This window comes from Bufo gargarizans, chromosome 5 (genome assembly GCF_014858855.1).
Source record: "Bufo gargarizans isolate SCDJY-AF-19 chromosome 5, ASM1485885v1, whole genome shotgun sequence".
NCBI classification, from domain to species: domain Eukaryota; kingdom Metazoa; phylum Chordata; class Amphibia; order Anura; family Bufonidae; genus Bufo; species Bufo gargarizans.
Window position 1 is genome coordinate 388,508,252 of NC_058084.1, and position 22,598 is coordinate 388,530,849.

The following is a 22,598-nucleotide window of genomic DNA, read 5'->3' on the forward strand; positions in this document are numbered from 1 at the left end:
TACAGAGGTTGTCTCTGTTGCTATTACCAAACCTACTGCCACAGTTGTGCCAGCTATGATGGAAGAGGAGCCTATTGATAAGAAACCCATAGATGGGCAGGAGCCCAACTCTATTAAAGATCTAGGAAAACCCTCTATCTTTGATGAAGTCAGGAGACAACTAAAACTGCCTATTGTGCCCCTAAAATGTGTTCCTGGAGGAACCCCAGAATGTTCATCTCCCAATTCTTGGGATTAGGGAAGCCCCTAATCTACAGATGTTCCGTCTAGACTGGACCCCTACAATTAAAGTAGGCCGGCTACTCATTTAACCCCTTAAGGACTTAGGACGTACCGGTACGCCATGTTTGCCGAGTCCTTAAGGACCCAGGACGTACTGGTACATCCTAACTTTAAAAAGGCGAGGCGGGGGGTTAATCGGAACAGGATGTCCGCTGAAATCATTCCTATGTCATGTGACCCCCCCGCATCGGCGATCGCAGCAAACCGCAGGTCAATTCAGACCTGCGGTTTGCTGCGTTTTCGGTCCATTCGGGTCTCCGGTGACCCGATGAACCGGAAAAGGACTGTGATTGGTGGTGTGATTACATACCACCAATCACAGTCCGAACATTTGGAGAGGCGGTGCTGTCATTGGTGCTGGCGGTGCTGTCCTTGGTGCTGATTGGTGCGGGGAGAGAGGCGGGAGATTCAAACTCCCGGGGCTCCTCTCTCCCCTCCTCTTCCTGCTGCTGCACCTGCACCATCCAGCACCGTCCTCACCAGCTCCTGCGAACCCCCCGTCGGCACCCATCACCCTACTGCACCCATCACCCTCCAGGTAGGTTAGGGTCAGTGAGGAAGAGGCACGATTAGGCAGGGATAGAATTGAGAGTTAGTTAGGGTAACAAAAAAAAAAAAAACATTTACTGATCAATTGTTTTTGGTGGTTGGGGTCCACAGCACTTAGCTATGAGACCCTAGACCCACCTCCACTTGCCCCCCCCCCAGACACTTGCCCCCCCAGCCCCCCCACCACCACTTTTTTTTTGCGTGCGCTGACTGTGGCCAGCACTCTTAGCGTCCGGCCACTGTTAGCGCATCGCCCGCCCCACCGTTGATCAGCAAGTTTGAACTTTTGTTTTTTCTAACACTTGTCCATTTTCTTTTTTTTTTACTTTTTAGTACGTGAACACCCGTGTCCCCACACACACGCACATACAATAAAGTTTTACACGCATGCACATACACACGCACGCACACATACCCATGGCCCGCCGGATTTTCTCTGTGAAGGAGGCATACGCCCAGCTTGCCTCCGACTCTGAGAGGCCCAGTGAGGATGAGGATGACCCCACGTTCCTCTTGTCATCCGCATCCTCCTCATCATCATTTGATGACGATGAGCCCCCAAGGGGCGGAGCCAGGGGCCCCACATGCTAGGGACCCTGTGGCCCACACCAGTACGAGCCGCCCTGGGCCTCGTACTGGTTTCCCGGCCCCACCAAAAAGGCCCACCGGAGCCCCCTACCGGTGAACTTAGTTGGTGTTCCCCAGTGGATTTTGAGTCTGAGATTCCGGATTTTGTTGGCAATCCAGGAATCCAGATTCCCACAGTGGGCTTCACTGAAATGGACTTTTTTAGTTTTTTTTTCAGTGACCCATTTGTGAATCTGATGATGGAGCAGACGAACCTGTACGCCCAACAGTTTGTTGCTCAGCACCTGGGCTCCTTTTTGGCTAGACCTGTTGGCTGGACTCTGGTCAGTGCAGCCGAGATGAGAATGTTTTGGGGCCTCATGCTGCACATGGGTCTAGTGCAAAAACCCAGTGTCAGGCATTACTGGAGTGGGGACGTCCTTTACCAGACCCCACTCTACAGTATTGCCATGACACTCCCCCGGTTTGAGTCCATACGGAAATGTCTGCATTATTCAGATAATGAGGCAGTCCTCAAGGACCTGATGTTTTTAGACCGGGAAAGAGCAGGCCGGAGTACCTCGGGAACTGGAGGCGCCCGGATTGTCACTGGCCAACATTTTCCAGGTGTGGTCCCCCATACTGGAAAGAAGGGACAGTCCCCCAAAAAGTGCAGAGTGTGTCACAGGAGGGGGATACGGAAGGACACCACCACTCAGTGTGACACTTGCTCCGATCATCCGGGCCTCTGCGTTATCGATTGCTTCAGGGAGTATCACATGTAGTACTAAATTTAAATAATCCCCAACAGTCCCCTAGAGAACATAAAAAACTATGGTTCTCAGACTTTGGAGACACGGAAACAATTTTTTCCCCAAAAAATATTAGTTTTAGTGCAGGCATCCTCAAACTGCGGCCCTCCAAATGTTGTAAAACTATAACTCCCAGCATGCCCAGACAACCTACAGCTTTTAGCAGGGCATGGTGGGAATTGTAGTTTTACAACATCTGGAGAGCCGCAGTTTGAGGATGCCTGCTTTCTGTCTCCAAAGTCTGAGAGCCATACATATTAGGCATCGCCGCGTCGGTAAAAAACTTCTCTCTAAAAATAACTTTTAACCCAACCCCCCGGATGAACAGCATAAAAAAAAAAAAAACGTGTAAAAAAAAAAGCTATTTTTTGTCACCTAACATCACAAAAAGTGTAATAGCGAGCGATCAAAATGTCATATGCACCCCCAATTAGTGCCAATAAAACCGCCATCTCATCCCTACATTATATAGTCGCCCAACAAAAAAAAAAAAACTGTAGCTCCCAGGCTATGGAGATACTAAAATATTTTTTTTTTCTTCCTAAAATGATAATATAGTGCAAAATTTTTATAAATGTTAAAATGTAGACATATTAGGTATCGCCGCTCCCGTAAGAATCTGCCCTATAAAAATAACATTTGACCAAACCCCTGGGATGAACAGCGTTAAAAATATAAAATAAAAACAGTGCCAAAACACCCATTTTTTGGCCCTGATTCTGTAGTTTGCAGAAACACCCCAAATGTGGTCGAAAATTGCTATATAGCCACACGGCAGGGCATGGAACGAAGGGAACGCCATATGGTTTCTGGAAGGCAGATTTTGATGGACTGATTTATTTACACCATGGCCCATTAGAAGCCCCCCTGATATAGCCTAGACTGGAAACTCCAAAAAAGTTACCCCATCTAAGAAACTACACCACTCAAGGTATTCAAAAGTTACTTTACAATCTTTGTTAACCCTTTAGGTGTTCCACAAAACTAAATAGCGAATGTAGAAACAATTTTAGAATTTCCTTTTTTTTTTACCTTGCCTCAAAAAAAGTGTAATATAGAGCAACCAAAAATCATATTTACCCTAAAATAGTCCCAAAACAACAACCACCTTATCCCGTAGTTTCCTAGATGGGGGTCACTTTTATGGAGTTTCTACTCTAGGGGTGCATCAGGGGGCTTGAAAGGGTACATGGTGTAAATAACCCAGTAAATCTGCCTTCCAAAAACCATATGGCATTCCCCTTCTTCTATGTCCTGCCGTTTAGCCAAATAGTAGTTTATGACCACATATGGGGTGTTTCTGCAAACTACAGAATCAGGGCAACCCATATTGAGTTTTGTTTGGCAGTTTACCCTTGCTTTGTTCCTGGAAAAAATTGATTATATTGGAAAATTTTCCCCAAAAATCTAAATTCTTAAATTTTATGTCCATTTGCCATGAAGTCTTGTGGAAGACCTAAAGGTTTAACAAAGTTTGCAAAATCAGTTTTAAATACCTTGAGGGGTGTAGTTTCTAAAATGGGGTCATTTTTCTGTGGTTTCTATTACGTAAGCCTCACAAAGTGACTTCAGACCTGGACTGGTCCATAAAAAGTGGGATTTGGAAAATTTCTGAAAAAATTCTAAATTTGCTTTTTAACTTCTAAGCTATGTAACATCCCCAAAAAATAAAATGGCATTCCCAAAATGATACAAACATGAAGTAGACATATGGGGAATGTAAAGTCATCACAATTTTGGGGGGTATTACTATGTATTACAGAAGTAGAGAAACTAAAACTTTGAAATTTGCTAATTTTTCAATTTTTTTTGTAAATTTTGTATTTTTTTATGCAAAAAAATTAACCTTTTTTACCGAATTTTAGCAGTGTCATGAAGTACAGTATGTGACGGCCTGGGTAAGTCAAAGCGTTTTAAAGTTATCAGCACTAAGGCCAAGTCCTTAAGGTGAAATAGGGCTGAGTCCTTAAGGGGTTAAAGGAAACAAGAAGGAGCAAGAGCACTGTTGAGGGCGGAGTTCTTTGTTTTGCTTTTCCAGTTTGGAACTCCCTCTCCCTTTTATAAAAAAGGACTCTATTAAAGACTCCATCATTCACCAAAACCCAAGTTGTGCCACTGTTTGCACCAATTTTATTCCCATTTTACCCCCTTTCCAGGTTGTCCGGAACTTTAAGGCTGGTTTCACACGGGCGTTGCGGAAAAATGTGCGGGTGCGTTGCGGAAACACCCGCGATTTTTCCGCGCGAGTGCAAAACATTGTAATGCGTTTTGTACTCGCGTGAGAAAAATCGCGCATGTTTGGTACCCAAACCCGAACTTCTTCACAGAAGTTCGGGCTTGGGATTGATGTTCTGAAGATTCTATTATTTTCCCTTATAACATGGTTATAAGGGAAAATAATAGCATTCTGAATACAGAATGCTTAGTATAATAGCGCTGGAAGGGTTAAAAAAAAATAAAAACGTTAACTCACCTTATCCCCATGATCGTGTAGTTCCCGGTCGGTCTCTTCTTTAGCTGTGGGCTTGGGCTGAATGACCTTTGGTGATGTCAGATCACATGCTCCAATCACATGGTCCATCACCATGGTGATGGAGCATGTGATCTGACATCACCACAGGTCCTTTAGTCACAGCTAAACAAGAGACCGACCGGGAACTAGGCGATCATGGGGATAAGGTGAGTTAACTTTTTTTTTTTTTTTAACCCTCCCAGCACTATTATACTAAGCATTCTGTAGTCAGAATGCTATTATTTTCCCTTATAACCATGTTATAAGGGAAAATAATACAGTGAATAGACTGTCACCTAGAACCCATGCGTGAAAATCGCACCGCATCCGCACTTGCTTGCGGATGCTTGCGATTTTCACGCAACCCCATTCATTTCTATGGGACCTGCGTTACGTGAAAAACGCAGAATATAGAACATGCTGCGATTTTCACGCAACGCATAAGTGTTGCGTGAAAATCACCGCTCATGTGAACAGCCCCATAGAAATGAATGGGTCAGGATTCAGTGCGGGTGCAATGCGTTCAACTCACGCATCGCACCCGCACGGAAATCTCGCCCGTGTGAAAGGGGCCTTAAACAACCACATGTTCTGCAAGGTTCAAGAAAAATGTACCCAGAAAGACTTTTCTGTGCCTAATCCTATGCAAAGCACAGCCTTTTACAAATCAAGAAACTTTGCACTTTAATTCCATGTGGATTATAAATAATTTATACCCCAAATCAGGGATGGACTTTGTCTCAGGACTTTCGTCATGGACTACCTTGCCCCAATGTGAGATCAACGCCCATTTTTGTCACCGTTAAGTAAAGAAGATCGCAACGCACAATTTCCATATGCATTAGGAAAAAGTGATATATATATATATGTATAAATGTAATATATTTGCCTACAATGTGTTGTTGTGCATAACCCTTCATTTGCAGGAGGTAAAGAAGTGTCATGAGTCATGACAGTACATTACAATATTTATATCCATATTTGTATTTGGTGTATTTCAGGTGACGGCGTAGAGAACTGTAACAACTGTCCAGAGATAATTGATTCAGTAATTGTTCAACTGGTTTACAAAAACTGACTCTTCATCATTTACTACTACTACTCACAACATTTGCACCTTATGGTGATGGCGTCACGAATCAGGGGCCCAGCCGTACAATCACCCTAAACATCACCATCAAGGGCACCTTAACCAACATCTGACTGGTCTTCCCTGTAACCAGAATGCCCTGGAGGATTTTGTGCTGTCTTCCCGTCACCTGTACGCCAGCCCAGGGAGGCTCTGCTAACCGTGAGTAAATGAACCATTACACTCACCGGCTCACTACCACTACACTCATTATCCCCAGTGCTCCACAGCAGCACAATGTCCTCACACATGGTCCTGCTGATCTGTGTAGGAGGAGGAGCGGGGCAGGCTGTGAATCAGCCTCCGCTCCTCCTACACAGCAGTGCGACGTGGCACAGTGTCCTGCTGCTGCTGATTGGAGCGCAGATCATGGGAGTTGCCAGATGACTGAGGCGAGGGGTATTTATTGTTTGTTTCTTTACTTTCAGTGAAGGGGGCACATCTGGGCATAACCACTGTGAAGGGGGCACTGGGCACATATCTTGGCATATCCACCAAAAAAGGGCACATATCTTTGCATATCTACTGTGAGCGGGCACATATCTTGGCATATCTACTGTGAAGGTACACATATCTTGGCATACCTACTGTGAGGGGGCACCTATCTGTGGGTACACCTGAGGGACTAAAATACTGGGTAGAAAATAAAAGTAGGCACATAAGGACTGATTCACATATATCCGCTCTGTAGTATGCTCTGTGTAAGGTATTTAATCTATAATACATACAGTTTCTATGCTGTAAATGCTGTGCAAAATGCCACAAGGGGGCCACTGAGACTTTATCGCCCAAGGGCCCACATGAACCTGGAGCCGGCCCTGCCTCCTGATATCTATTACAATGTGACAAGTGTAGAAGAAACACCACGGGTGCTAATCCACATGTTGTACCGCCATCTACTGCTGCTATAACCATGGACAGGAGGTTCTTAGTATACATTGTTATCAAAATGTATAAGCCCACTTGCCACGCCACGGCGACCTCCTTTAAATGGGTCCCTACACTAACACTAATGACTATTATTATTTATTATAAGACTACGGTATTAGAACTATTACTATTATTGTTAATTATGTCCCTACACCTAAAACTGTTGATCCAGAAGAAGGCGAAAACCCCTGGACACATTCAGCCAATTCGTGTCACAGGGGGGAAATTCCTTCTCGACCCCGGGAAAAGGCGATCAGTCCTAGAACCCTGGATCAAGCCCCCTGATCCCAATCACTAAATTAGGTCCCTATCCCTAAACCTGTTGATCCAGTAGAAGGCGAAAACCCCTGGACACATCCGGCCAATTCGTGTCACAGGGGAAAAATTCCTTCTCGACCCCGGGAAAAGGCGATCAGTCCTAGAACCCTGGATCAAGCCCCCTGATCCCTATCCCTAACATAGGTCGCTATCCTCAAACCTGTTGATCCAGAAGAAGGCGAAAACCCCTGGACACATTCAGCCAATTCATGTCACAGGGGAAAAATTCCTTCTCGACCCCGGGAAAAGGTGATCAGTCCTAGAACCCTGGATCAAACCCCCTGATCCCTATCCCTAAATTAGGTCCCTATCCCTAAACCTGTTGATCCAGAAGAAGGCAAAAAACCCTGGACACATTCAGCCAATTCGTGTCACAGGGGGAAAAATTCCTTCTCGATCTATTACAATGTGACAAGTGTAGAAGAAACACCACGGGTGCTAATCCACATTTTGTACCGCCATCTACTGCTGCTATAACCATGGACAGGAGGTTCTTAGTATTGTTATCAAAATGTATAAGCCCACTTGCCACGTCAAGGCGACCTCCTTCAAATGGGTCCCTACACTAACACTAATGACTATTATTATTTATTATAAGACTACGGTATTAGAACTATTACTATTATTGTTAATTATGTCTCTACACCTAAAACTGTTGATCCAGAAGAAGGCGAAAACCCCTGGACACATTCAGCCAATTCGTGTCACAGGGGAAAAATTCCTTCTCGACCCCGGGAAAAGGCGATCAATCCTAGAACCCTGGATCAAACCCCCTGATCCCTTTCCCTAAATTAGGTCCCTATCCCTAAACCTGTTGATCCAGAAGAAGGCAAAAAACCCTGGACACATCCGGCCAATTCGTGTCACAGGGGAAAAATTCCTTCTCGACCCCGGAAAAAGGCGATCAGTCCTAGAACCCTGGATCAAACCCCCTGATCCCCATCACTAAATTAGGTCCCTATCCCTAAACCTGTTGATCCAGAAGAAGGTAAAAACCCCTGGACACATTCAGCCAATTCGTGTCACAGGGGAAAAATTCCTTCTCAACCCCGGGAAAAGGCGATCAGTCCTAGAACCCTGGATCAAGCCACGTGATCCCTATCCCTAAATTAGGTCCCTATCCCTGAACCTGTTGATCCAGAAGAAGGCAAAAAACCCTGGACACATTCAGCCAATCGTGTCACAGGGGGAAAAATTCCTTCTCGACCCCGAGAAAAAGGCGATCAGTCCTAGAACCCTGGATCAAAACTCCTGATTTCTATATCTAAGTTTTCTAAAAATCATGTTATTTTTTTATTTTTACTATTGTTATAGATGTATTACTATATTACTACCCTTTTACCTAAGCATTATTATTTAATAACTATAATTTTTTTTTTTGGGTTGCTGCTGGTGTTCTGACAGCTCCTTACCATCCTTCACCGGCAGAATGGTTTGAAGAGGATGGTCCAGAGGATGTTCTTCTTTCCTCTCAGGTTGGTGTTGACATACTGGAAGGTGGTTGGCTGGCAGATCTTCTGTCTTCTTCCAGGCTGATGCTGAACTCTTCTCAGGTTCTTGCTCTTCACATCCAGTTTCACCATCCTCTGTTCTTTTTTCTGCTTCTTCTCAGTAGTCTCATCCTGCTGCAACCGGGATGTCTCTGCCTCCTCTCGCTCTCTCTTGGCCTTCTCCACCGGCAGGTCTTCGCACAGTTGGCTTGCCATCATCAATGCCGGCTCTGGATCTTCTTCCTCCAGTGGGAAAGGCAGGTATTTCCTCTGAGCTTCTGGGTTGGTCGGCATGAGGCGCTAAGAACACATTCAGTCACTCGTCTATCAGATGTTCCTATTAAACCTTCACATCTATAAACAGAACATGGAGGAATCTGGAGGACAATATGACAGGCAGTAGGATCATTCACCTCCATCTTGAAGATTGGAGATGGGAGGAATCTCATGCAGTAGATGAGACGTTGTTGGTCTCTCTCCTCCACGGTGCGGGGATAAGCTGCAGAGAGAACACAACCAGATCATGAGTTTACTTCAGATCAGTCTAAACCTCGAGATCAGATCAAGTTTTCATAGTCGAGTCTTATTACCAAAAATACTCACTTAAGAAGGGTGTCAGGCCATAGATGCAGTGCTGGAGGCAGTAGATGTCCTAAAAGAAGAGAATACAGTAAGTGACCACTTACCACTCCTCATGGCTGATAGCACAAAGGGCCAGATTACAATGAAGCTACTTACCTCCAGAGAAGTGCGGCCTGCTCCAATCCTGTACTCGTCAAGAATTGAAGAAATCATAGCGCGATCTGTTAACCCATAAAATCGACTTAGTCACAGATCTGATAAAGGCAGTGAATGTTCTCCCAGGTGTAGGACCCTCGTGATCACACACTGATGGCCGGTCCTAAGGGTGGTAATATGGTAAGTCCTGGAGAACAAGTTATAACTTCTTCATATATCTTTATAGCAGTCAGTAAGAGATCAGCTTTCCTCATACAGAGCTCCAAATCCCCTGCAAAGCCTTAGAATAAAATGATAAATTGTAGCTTCCCTCAGCCACCACTAGGGGGAGCAGAGGAGCGCACTGTACAGGCAGTCATCAGTCCTGAGCTCCCCCTAGTGGTGTCTGCAGGCAGATCTAATGTTACCATTTATATCAGTGCTGAGGATTTGGAGCTTTGTATCAGTAAAACAGAGCTCTGATCACTATAGAAATATATCAAGAAATGAATCAACATAAAAAATGTCCTGATGATAAAAGGCGGACATTCACGTTACATATAAGAGGATAGTAATCACATATGATCATGCAGTATATATATATATATATATATATATATAGTGCCGTCTTTACTGGGTTTCTGTAGTGTCCCTTATAGCAGAAGGGCCCATATACGTAATACCGCACATAACACAGAGGGAAGGAAAACTGGCTCCGTTGCCCATAGCAACCAATCAGATCGTTCCTTTCATTTTTCAAAACTCATTTTGAAAATGATAGGTGGAATGTGATTGGTTGCTATGGGCAACTGAGCCAGTTTTCCTTTGCACCAGTTCTGATACATCTCCCCTATAATGCAGACTGGTTGTACTGGACCCTATACAGATATATGACAGGTTTATTTCTAAATGTATCCTGCCCAGGAGTCCGGAGAACAGAACTCACCCCAAAAAGACAGTGAAATACCCCAATTAACAACACTTTAAAAAAATACCCCATTTCCAGAGCCAGCACATTGTCCCCATTTACAATACTGCAAACAGAAAGCCCCCAATTCCCAGCACAGGGCCCTCAATAAACACTACTGGCAGCCCAGAATTTGGGAGTCCTGCACCAGCCACTAGGGGGAGCTCACTGCACCCAGATGTATAGCCCCATATACAGCTAGCTCCCCCTAGTGGTGTCTGGGACAGGTAGGATTTAGGATAAATGTGAAGCCTCATGGGAGATGTCAGATGAGGGGGGTGAGATCTCACCGGCGTCCATCTTCACCTCTCGTCGTCCTGTAACGGTCTGAGGACCACTGACAGTTGGTTTCCTTTCAAGTTCAAATCCAGCGATCCCATTGGCTGCTGAGCAGTGACATCTGGAAGAGGAAATTTAAAGGGACAGGACGCTGTTATCTCCCTGCAGTGCATGTCCTGTATGTGAGATATCATGAAGCTGTGGAGATAATCTGCGGGGAGCGGCTGCTATCACTCCTCATATCTCCACCAGGAGGCGCAATATCTGATCAGTGTAATATCCAACATATTATTACACTATTATGTGCCAAGAAACATCGGAATCTACAATTATAGTTTTTATAAATGTTTTTAACCCCTTCCTGACCAGGTTATTTTGCATTTCTGATTATATAACTGATTTTGTTAGAGGAATATTCCCCAAAAACTCTTCTGTTGGTAAAATATGTCAATTATGTCTTCACCATTGGCTCCGATCTGTGGCAGTGATCAGGAAGCTGGAAGATCTTCCAGCCGCACACCCTGTGATATATCATCATCATCACCCAGATCTCAGGAATACATGTATAGACTTACTTCTAGGCCTCCATCACTTATCCACAAGCTGGTTTTAGAAAACCTGGGTGACAACCAATATGGCCGCCAGTGCAGATCCCCCCCCCCCCCCAAGGATTGTCACATGGGGTTTACAGGATTGTGGATGGCTACAATGACTAATAAGAAGTAAACCTGTAGTGTACGGGAGAGTAATACCCCGTCACTACAGAAGGGTCACTTGGGTATTGTCGTTCCCCCTGTATTTAAGGGGAGGTTGGTATAAAACATCTTATAATGTCATGCTATGTATTTTCCTGTTACTGTGAAACGTGCATTGGCAGGCCGGCCAGGGTGTAGTTCCAGCTCTGAGTCACTAGAGGGAGCTAGGGAACCCTAGGTTATATAAGGCCCAGTCAGGAAGGAGTAGCAGGAGAGACAGACAGTGGGAGCAGAGGTCAGAAATGATCCTGTGTCTGAGAGAAGTCAAGGCTATGGGCCTGTGAGAGCAGAGCAGGCCTGAAGCCTGCCGGCTAGGAGAGGGTAGTAAAGGCCCTGTAACCGGGTTCCGGATCCAAGGAAAAGGTTCCCCTCCTGAGTCACCATCCGTTCAGCTGAAGCAGCATAAGCGAGCCACAAGCCAAGACACAGATTACCACAGAGGCCGATCAGATAAAGCGAGAGGTACTCAAGATAACAGAGGAGGTACTAGATAAGGACAGCTTCAAGGGTACGCCAGATAAAGGGCATTAGACCTTGGAGAGAAAGTCACATGTAGCAGGACCAGTCAGGAATAGTGTGCAAGCCGCCTGTACTGCATCTCCTGTAATCAACACTCTGTATAATTCATCGCTAAGACCGGCCTTCCTGTAATGTCAAGAACCATCTGTATTCTTCTAAAACCAACCGTCTTTTATGGAACTGTGCACCACCAGTGTCCGTGTATTATCCTGACTGATATTCAGTAAAAGTTCCAGTTTTTGTTGGCTATCCTGTGCTTGCTTCATTCTTCCACCATGCTTTACACGGCGTGTCACCGTTTAATTGACACTGGCGTCACGAACTTTTAACATCTGCCTGTTCCTGTATTTGCCCCAATTGAAGACGACAGTGGATCCCAGGTTAGTGGTCAATCTGCACTACAAAGCCCAGCATACACTACTGACCCCCTGGGACACTGCATCGCTCTTTTTGGCGTCACGAACAGGATCCGCATACTTCTACAGTGCAGAGAAGTGTGAACTGTGTGCTTTAACCATTCCACCACCGTATTACAAAGTCTGCACCCTTTATTTCTAAACCTGTGGATTACAATTGTGCCTGGGAGGAAATTTAAAGGGACAGGACGCTGTTATCTCCCTGCAGTGCATGTCCTGTATGTGAGATATCATGAAGCTGTGGAGATAATCTGCGGGGAGCGGCTGCTATCACTCCTCATATCTCCACCAGGAGGCGCAATATCTGATCAGTGTAATATCCAACATATTATTACACTATTATGTGCCAAGAAACATCGGAATCTACAATTATAGTTTTTATAAATGTTTTTAACCCCTTCCTGACCAGGTTATTTTGCATTTCTGATTATATAACTGATTTTGTTAGAGGAATATTCCCCAAAAATTCTTCTGTTGGTAAAATATGTCAATTATGTCTTCACCATTGGCTCCGATCTGTGGCAGTGATCAGGAAGCTGGAAGATCTTCCAGCCGCACACCCTGTGATATATCATCATCATCACCCAGATCTCAGGAATACATGTATAGACTTACTTCTAGGCCTCCATCACTTATCCACAAGCTGGTTTTAGAAAACCTGGGTGACAACCAATATGGCCGCCAGTGCAGATCCCCCCCCCCCCCAAGGATTGTCACATGGGGTTTACAGGATTGTGGATGGCTACAATGACTAATAAGAAGTAAACCTGTAGTGTACGGGAGAGTAATACCCCGTCACTACAGAAGGGTCACTTGGGTATTGTCGTTCCCCCTGTATTTAAGGGGAGGTTGGTATAAAACATCTTATAATGTCATGCTATGTATTTTCCTGTTACTGTGAAACGTGCATTGGCAGGCCGGCCAGGGTGTAGTTCCAGCTCTGAGTCACTAGAGGGAGCTAGGGAACCCTAGGTTATATAAGGCCCAGTCAGGAAGGAGTAGCAGGAGAGACAGACAGTGGGAGCAGAGGTCAGAAATGATCCTGTGTCTGAGAGAAGTCAAGGCTATGGGCCTGTGAGAGCAGAGCAGGCCTGAAGCCTGCCGGCTAGGAGAGGGTAGTAAAGGCCCTGTAACCGGGTTCCGGATCCAAGGAAAAGGTTCCCCTCCTGAGTCACCATCCGTTCAGCTGAAGCAGCATAAGCGAGCCACAAGCCAAGACACAGATTACCACAGAGGCCGATCAGATAAAGCGAGAGGTACTCAAGATAACAGAGGAGGTACTAGATAAGGACAGCTTCAAGGGTACGCCAGATAAAGGGCATTAGACCTTGGAGAGAAAGTCACATGTAGCAGGACCAGTCAGGAATAGTGTGCAAGCCGCCTGTACTGCATCTCCTGTAATCAACACTCTGTATAATTCATCGCTAAGACCGGCCTTCCTGTAATGTCAAGAACCATCTGTATTCTTCTAAAACCAACCGTCTTTTATGGAACTGTGCACTACCAGTGTCCGTGTATTATCCTGACTGATATTCAGTAAAAGTTCCAGTTTTTGTTGGCTATCCTGTGCTTGCTTCATTCTTCCACCATGCTTTACACGGCGTGTCACCGTTTAATTGACACTGGCGTCACGAACTTTTAACATCTGCCTGTTCCTGTATTTGCCCCAATTGAAGACGACAGTGGATCCCAGGTTAGTGGTCAATCTGCACTACAAAGCCCAGCATACACTACTGACCCCCTGGGACACTGCATCGCTCTTTTTGGCGTCACGAACAGGATCCGCATACTTCTACAGTGCAGAGAAGTGTGAACTGTGTGCTTTAACCATTCCACCACCGTATTACAAAGTCTGCACCCTTTATTTCTAAACCTGTGGATTACAATTGTGCCTGGGAGGAATCAGAGACGCTGTACTGTGTTGCGCTACCCCCAGAGAGAAAATCGCATTTGTGGACTGTGTTTTATTGGACTTTTCATCATCCTGCTTGCTGTCAGTGAATTGCAGCATCAGGACACTTAAAATGGCCGCCGACGCCATGAGGCTTTTTACTGCGCCATCAGGATGTGCAGAGGCGCGAATATTTGGCGCCGAAACCTTCCAAGAGGAAGGAGGAGACGACTGCCCTGGAGCGCCGCCCACCTTGAGGAGTGGCGAAGCGGCTAACTACTTTGAAGAGTTACGCCTGGGAGGCGGGGCTCCGATGGAGATAGACTGGCCCAGTGCGTGGGAGGAGTCAGAGTCGATGCAGCAACCAGGAAGAGAAGAGATGGCGTGCGCTGCAGAGAGAGAGGTTGAGACCACGTGCGAGTGGGGCGCCACTCCACCGGACTTTCCGGAGTTGGGGCCGTGGGATCCTCTAGCCTGGACGGCCACCCCCTGGGCCCAGGCCATGGACCTAAGCATCACCCGACCTGAGTCCCCACCGATCCGTCGCCGGCATGCAGAATGGCCGGCTATTATGGAGGAGTTGAGAGCCGCGGTGGCGAAGAAGAACACCAGCCGGAAGAAGCGGTTCGAGGAGATGGCTAAGTCCATACAGGGAGACTCCTTTCCGGGTAAGCCCCAGCTAGAAAGGCGCCGCGGGATCGTGGTGTCCTTTGATAAGGACAAAGGCTATGGGTTTATCCAGGAGTTGGGGACTGGCCGGGACTTCTATGTCAACCGGCGATCGGTAAAGCGGCACTACCTCCCGGAGCACCTCCACAATCTGACCATAGGGGAGATCGTAGAATACACCCCAGCCGAAAGTCTAAGGGGCCCCTACGCCACCGCAGTGACTCGCCCGAAGGCGCCGGCTGAGGACTGGGACTCTGGAAAAGAGAGGTCAGAACCGGTTGAAACAGCTAGAGCGCACGTGGAAAAGGGCCAAACCACCCATCTTCAAAGTCAGGCCTACCTCAGTCCAGACGTCTTCTGGGAGCCTATCGTGCTGCAGGGGCTGGAGGAGCGATATCCCCCTCCGGATGCAGTGAGACGGGAGGAAGAGAAGGAGCGGCAGGACAGCTGCCGGAGAGCCGAGGAAAGTGCTGAGGCCCGGCGCCAAGCAACAGCTGCCATTGTTCCCCCAGCGGCCGGACCCCCTGGACCTCCGGTAGATCCGACCACCTGCACTAAAGCAGAACTAGAGGCCCTACGAAAGAGGGTGTATTGGGTGGCGGACCTCGGTTGCGCTGGAGGCGTGCAGTGGTTTCCATTCCCGAGGACGGAGGCTGAAATGGAGGCCGTGAAAGACAAACCTCCCCCTCTAAAAATTGTCAGGGGAGACGGGTTCCAAATGTGGCCGGCCTTGCCAGAACAACTGCTGCAGGTTCCCTATGTCGACTCGTCATCTGAGGAAGAACATGATACTCGTCTGTGAGTACTTCTGCCCTCTTGTCCATCTCCTTAATGGCCGTTTGTCCCTCCATTTGGCAGAGCTGGTGAAGCTCGCTGCCAGTTACCCACGGCCGGTGGCATCCTAGTTAAATAATGTGCCACTGTGTATCAATGCTTCCAGCTGCCTTTGTTTTGTTTGGGACATCCGGTTTGCTGCTACAATCCCAGTTGTGCCTTAAAGTGTTGCACCATTTTACCCCTTTTTACCCCCATTTCAGGTTGAAAAGACATTTTTATGTCAGCACTATTTTAAAGGGTAAGCAGGACTTGCCAGGATAACAAGGCCCTGGTATTGTCAGAGTCCTGTATTGTCATTTTATATATGTGCTGCTGACAGTATTTAATAACCGGTTTTTTATTCAAATATATGTGCCCAGAGATGGACTTCCTATGTGCAAGCCTCTGAGAGGTTAAATTTATTATGGACTTATTTATTGTCATGGACTATCCTGGTTCTTTCAACATCCGCTGTGCCAGGTCAGCGCCCCCGTTCCACACACTATCCTGTGAAAAAGAGAACGACGCCCCTTGTCACCAGACTTCACCATTTCCAATTGGGTCTGATAAGAGTGTAATGGACATATATGTATGCATGCATGTGTCTTTCTCTATTTCAGGTCATGATTCCAGTTGGGCGGGCCCTGATGGAGTACGAGGTCGTACTCAGCTTAAAGCAGCGGGGTATGTAGTGTACGGGAGAGTAATACCCCGTCACTACAGAAGGGTCACTTGGGTATTGTCGTTCCCCCTGTATTTAAGGGGAGGTTGGTATAAAACATCTTATAATGTCATGCTATGTATTTTCCTGTTACTGTGAAACGTGCATTGGCAGGCCGGCCAGGGTGTAGTTCCAGCTCTGAGTCACTAGAGGGAGCTAGGGAACCCTAGGTTATATAAGGCCCAGTCAGGAAGGAGTAGCAGGAGAGACAGACAGTGGGAGCAGAGGTCAGAAATGATCCTGTGTCTGAGAGAAGTCAAGGCTATGGGCCTGTGAGAGCAGAGCAGGCCTGAAGCCTGCCGGCTAGGAGAGGGTAGTAAAGGCCCTGTAACCGGGTTCCGGATCCAAGGAAAAGGTTCCCCTCCTGAGTCACCATCCGTTCAGCTGAAGCAGCATAAGCGAGCCACAAGCCAAGACACAGATTACCACAGAGGCCGATCAGATAAAGCGAGAGGTACTCAAGATAACAGAGGAGGTACTAGATAAGGACAGCTTCAAGGGTACGCCAGATAAAGGGCATTAGACCTTGGAGAGAAAGTCACATGTAGCAGGACCAGTCAGGAATAGTGTGCAAGCCGCCTGTACTGCATCTCCTGTAATCAACACTCTGTATAATTCATCGCTAAGACCGGCCTTCCTGTAATGTCAAGAACCATCTGTATTCTTCTAAAACCAACCGTCTTTTATGGAACTGTGCACCACCAGTGTCCGTGTATTATCCTGACTGATATTCAGTAAAAGTTCCAGTTTTTGTTGGCTATCCTGTGCTTGCTTCATTCTTCCACCATGCTTTACACGGCGTGTCACCGTTTAATTGACACTGGCGTCACGAACTTTTAACATCTGCCTGTTCCTGTATTTGCCCCAATTGAAGACGACAGTGGATCCCAGGTTAGTGGTCAATCTGCACTACAAAGCCCAGCATACACTACTGACCCCCTGGGACACTGCAAACCACCATATACTGCTAAAGAAATACCGCCATATACAGCCTATATAATATCACCATATACTGCTAACATAATACCGCCATATACAGCCTATAAAATATTACCATATACAACCTCTCCCCCATGGTGCCCCCCATAATGTGCCAGTAAGAGATGCCCCCACAGTGCCAGCTCCTCCAATAGTGCCAGCCCTCCCCCATAGTGCCAGCCCCCCCTATAGTCCCCCCATAGTGCCAGCTCCCCCTATAGTGCCCCCCCATAGTGCCAGCTCCACCTATAGTCCCCCTCATAGTGCCAGCTCCCCCTATAGTCCCCACATAGTGCCAGCCCCCCCTATAGTCCCCCCATAGTGCCAGCTCCCCCTATAGTGCCCCCCATAGTGCCAGTTCCCCCTATAGTGCTCCCCATAGTGCCAGCTCCCCCTATAGTGCCCCCCATAGTGCCAGCTCCCCCTATAGTCCCCCCCATAGTGCCAGCTCCCCCTATAGTCCCCCCATAGTGCCAGCTCTCCCTATAGTCCCCCCATAGTGCCAGCTCCCCCTATAGTCCCCCCCATAGTGCCAGCTCCCCCTATAGTGCCCCCATAGTGCCAGCTCCCCCTATAGTGCCCCCCATAGTGCCAGCTCCCCCTATAGTGCCCCCATAGTGCCAGCTCCCCCTATAGTGCCCCCATAGTGCCAGCTCCCCCTATAGTGCCCCCCATAGTGCCAGCTCCCCCTATAGTGCCCCCCATAGTGCCAGCTACCCCTATAGTTCCCCCCATAGTGCCAGCTCCCCCTATAGTGCCCCCCATAGTGCCAGCTCCCCCTATAGTGCCCCCCATAGTGCCAGCTCCCCCTATAGTGCCAGCTCCCCCTATAGTGCCCCCCATAGTGCCAGCTCCCCCTATAGTGCCCCCATAGTGCCAGCTCCCCCTATAGTGCCCCCCATAGTGCCAGATTTCCTCCTCATAGTGCCATATCTCCCCCCATAGTGCCAGATCTCCCCCCCCCCATAGTGCCAGATCTCCCCCCCCCATAGTGCCAATGTACCATATGTGTAGGATAATATACTATATGGGCAGACTGACGTCACTGGGTGGCATGAAAAGGGTTAAAGCTTGACCGAGGAGGGGGTGCGAGGAGTAGAGGGGGTGGAGATTAGTGACGATCGTATTTACCATAGATGGACCGCTAACCCCCCCATTCATTCATATAATGCGCCTTGTTTACCTGGCGTCATAGGTGACGAGGAGGAAGAGGGGAGCGCACAGGATATACGTCTGCGGACGGGTCCAGTCTGCACACAGTGGGTTTGACCGGAGGAAGCGACTGTGATTGGTCGCAAGTGAGAGCTCCGACAGGTGGGCGGGACCTGTAAAAGCATAAAGGAAGGTCACAGTGAGCGCGCGCACACACATATACCCAGGGCTGCCATCAGAAATTTTGGGGCCCCTTACACAGCTCAAGGCCTGTGCCCCCCCTTCTACCCCACCCCTTTAGAATCCGTCCTGACTCCACCTCCCCTCCACCCCCAAGGACCTACCCCCAATTTCATAATTTTGTCCTGCCTGCTGAGCGGAGCAGAGGCTGAACGCTGCCAGACTGATGCATTCTGAGCGGATCCGCGTCCACTCAGAATGCATTAGTGCTGGACGGATGCGTTCGGGGCCGCTTGTGAGCCCCTTCAAACGGAGCTCACAAGCGGACACCCGAACGCTAGTGTGAAAGTAGCCTTAATTTTATCACTGCTGCAACAAAAGCATCAGCCTCAGTGTAAACTGTTCTAGTGACTGACGGTTCTTTTAACTCAAAGAATCGAATGAGTCTCTAACTAAGTCTGATCTTCAGATTCTTTTAAAGGGTTTCTACCACATCGTTTTGACATAATTAGCTATCAGACACTAGCGATCCGCTAGTGTCTGCTCTACCAAACAATGCTATTATGATAGCTTTTTGTGCAGCCGTTTCCATAAAAAACAAACTTTTATTGATATGCTAATTAGCCTCTAGCACCTAGAGGCTAATTAGCATATCAATAAAAGTTTGTCTTTTCAGCACCTAGAGGCTCGGTCTACCTTCACAAAATGCCGCCCAGCGCGTCCCTCCAGCACGCCCATCTCTGATGGAAGGCGATCCTACCTCTGAGTCAGCGGACGAATTCTCGCGCCTGCGCCGTGCGCGTCTGTCTTCGGCGCAGTAAATGTTTGACCGCTGCCTGAACAGACATCTCGGTCATCGGCGCAGGCGCAGTGAATGTCTGACTGCTCCCTGCACAGACATCTCCACTGCGCCTGCGCCGATGACCGAGATGTCTGTGCAGGCAGCGGTCAGACATTCACTGCGCCTGCGCCGAAGACAGAGGTAGAATCACATTCCAGAGGAGATGGAAGGGCTGGAGGGACGTGCTGGGCGGCATTTTGTGAAGGTAGACCGAGCCTCTAGGTGCTGAAAAGATGCCCCCATAGCACCTAGAGGCTCATTAGCATATCAATAAAAGTTTGTTTTTTATGGAAATGGCTGCACAAAAAGCTATCATAGTAGCATTGTTTGGTAGAGGAGACACTAACTGATCGCTATTGTCTGACAGCTAAATTTGTCAAAACGATGTGTTAGAAACCCTTTAACCTGTGACTCATTCGATTCTTTCTTAGGCTACTTTCACACTAGCATTCGGGTGTCCGCTTGTGAGTTCCGTTTGAAGGCTCTCACAAGCGGCCCCGAACGGATCCGTCCAGCCCTAATGCATTCTGAGTGGATGCGGATCCACTCAGAATATTCCTTGCTAGTGATGTCCGGTTCATGAACGAATCGTTTTTTTTTGTTTGTTTTTTTGTTCATGGTAATGCAAACGGATCCGTTCTGAACGGATCTAAGCGTTTGCTTAAAAAAATACTAAATGTACAAAAAATTTAGAAAAATTAGCAAATTTCAAAGTTTCAGTTTCTCTACTTCTGTAATACATAGTAATACCCCTCAAAATTGTGATGACTTTACATTCCCCATATGTCTACTTCATGTTTGTATCATTTTGGGAATGCCATTTTATTTTTTGGGGATGTTACATAGCTTAGAAGTTAAAAAGCAAATTTAGAATTTTTTCAGAAATTTTCCAAATCCCACTTTTTATGGACCAGTCCAGGTCTGAAGTCACTTTGTGAGGCTTACGTAATAGAAACCACAGAAAAATGACCCCATTTTAGAAACTACACCCCTCAAGGTATTTAAAACTGATTTTACAAACTTTGTTAACCCTTTAGGTCTTCCACAAGACTTCATGGCAAATGGACATAAAATTTAAGAATTTAGATTTTTGGGGAAAATTTTCCAATATAATCAATTTTTTCCAGGAACAAAGCAAGGGTAAACTGCCAAACAAAACTCAATATGGGTTGCCCTGATTCTGTAGTTTGCAGAAACACCCCATATGTGGTCCTAAACTACTGTTTGGCCAAACGGGAGGACATAGAAGGAGGGGAACGCCATATGGGTTTTGGAAGGGAGATTTTGCAGGACTGGTTTTGTTTATACCATGTCCCATTTCAAGCCCCCCCTTGCACCCCTAGAATAGAAATTCCAAAAAATAGACTCCATCTAAAAAAGGACACCCCTCAAGGTACTCAAAACTGGCTTTACAAACTTAGTTAACCCTTTAGGTGTTCCACAAGAGCTAATGGCAGATGGAGAAACAATTTCGTAATTTCTATTTTTTGGAAAATTTTAAATTTTAACTCTTATTTTATTACTGGAAAAAATGGATTAACAGCCAAACAAAACTTAATATGGGTTGCCCTGATTCTGTAGTTTGCAGAAACACCCCATATGTGGTCATAAACTACTATTTGGCTAAACGGCAGGACGAAGAAGAAGGGGAATGCCATATGGTTTTTGGAAGGCAGATTTTGCTGTACTGGGTTATTTACACCATGTACCCTTTCAAGCCCCCTGATGCACCCCTAGAGTATAAACTCCATAAAAGTGACCCCATCTAGGAAACTACGGGATAAGGTGGTTGTTGTTTTGGGACTATTTTAGGGTAAATATGATTTTTGGTTGCTCTATATTACACTTTTTTGAGGCAAGGTAAATAAAAAGGAAATTCTAAAATTGTTTCTACATTCGCTATTTAGTTTTGTGAAACACCTAAAGAGTTAACAAAGTTTGTAAAGTAACTTTTGAATACCTTGAGTGGTGTAGTTTCTTAGATGGGGTAACTTTTTTGGAGTTTCCAGTCTAGGCTATATCAGGGGGGCTTCTAATGGGCCATGGTGTAAATAAACCAGTCCATCAAAATCTGCCTTCCAGAAACCATATGGCGTTCCCTTCGTTCCATGCCCTGCCGTGTGGCTATATAGCCATTTACGACCACATTTGGGGTGTTTCTGCAAACTACAGAATCAGGGCAAAAAAATGGGTGTTTTGGCACCGTTTTTATTTTATATTTTTAACGCTGTTCATCCCAGGGGTTTGGTCAAATGTTATTTTTATAGGGCAGATTCTTACGGGCGCGGCGATACCTATTTAACATTTATTTAAATTTTGCACTATATTATCATTTTAGGAACAAAAAAAAATTATTTTAGTATCTCCATAGCCTGGGAGCTACAGTTTTTTTGTTTTTTTTTGTTGGGCGACTATATAATGTAGGGGCTCATTTTTTTGCGGGATGAGATGGTGGTTTTATTGGCACTAATTGGGGGTGCATATGACATTTTGATCGCTCGCTATTACACTTTTTGTGATGTTAGGTGACAAAAAATAGCTTTTTTTTTTTACACGTTTTTTTTTATGCTGTTCATCCGGGGGGTTGGGTTAAAAGTTATTTTTATAGAGAAGTTTTTTACCGACGCGGCGATGCCTAATATGTATGGCTCTCAGACTTTGGAGACAGAAAGCAGGCATCCTCAAACTGCGGCCCTCCAGATGTTGTAAAACTACAATTCCCACCATGCCCTGCTAAAAGCTGTAGGTTGTCTGGGCATGCTGGGAGTTATAGTTTTACAACATTTGGAGGGCCGCAGTTTGAGGATGCCTGCTCTAAAACTAATATTTTTTGGGGAAAAAATTGTTTCCGTGTCTCCAAAGTCTGAGAGCCATAGTTTTTTATGTTCTCTAGAGGACTGTTGGGGATTATAAAAATGTAGTACTCCATGGAAGTGTGATACTCCCTGAAGCAATCGATAACGCAGAGGCCCGGATGATCGGAGCAAATGTCACACTGAGTGGTGGTGTCCTTCCGTATCCCCCTCCTGTGACACACTCTGCACTTTTTGGGGGACTGTCCCTTCTTTCCAGTATGGGGGACCACACCTGGAAAATGTTGGCCAGTGA

The 22,598-nt window shown here is 46.5% G+C and overlaps 1 long non-coding RNA gene across 1 annotated transcript; it reads left to right on the plus strand.

Moving 5' to 3' along the window:
- Nucleotides 1–5,930: 5,930 nt before the first annotated feature.
- LOC122937908 lies at nucleotides 5,931–8,817 on the plus strand. Its single transcript, XR_006389945.1, has 3 exons — nucleotides 5,931–6,013; nucleotides 8,504–8,574; nucleotides 8,712–8,817. It is a non-coding gene; the product is annotated as an uncharacterized LOC122937908 (long non-coding RNA).
- The last annotated feature ends 13,781 nt before the right edge of the window (nucleotides 8,818–22,598 follow it).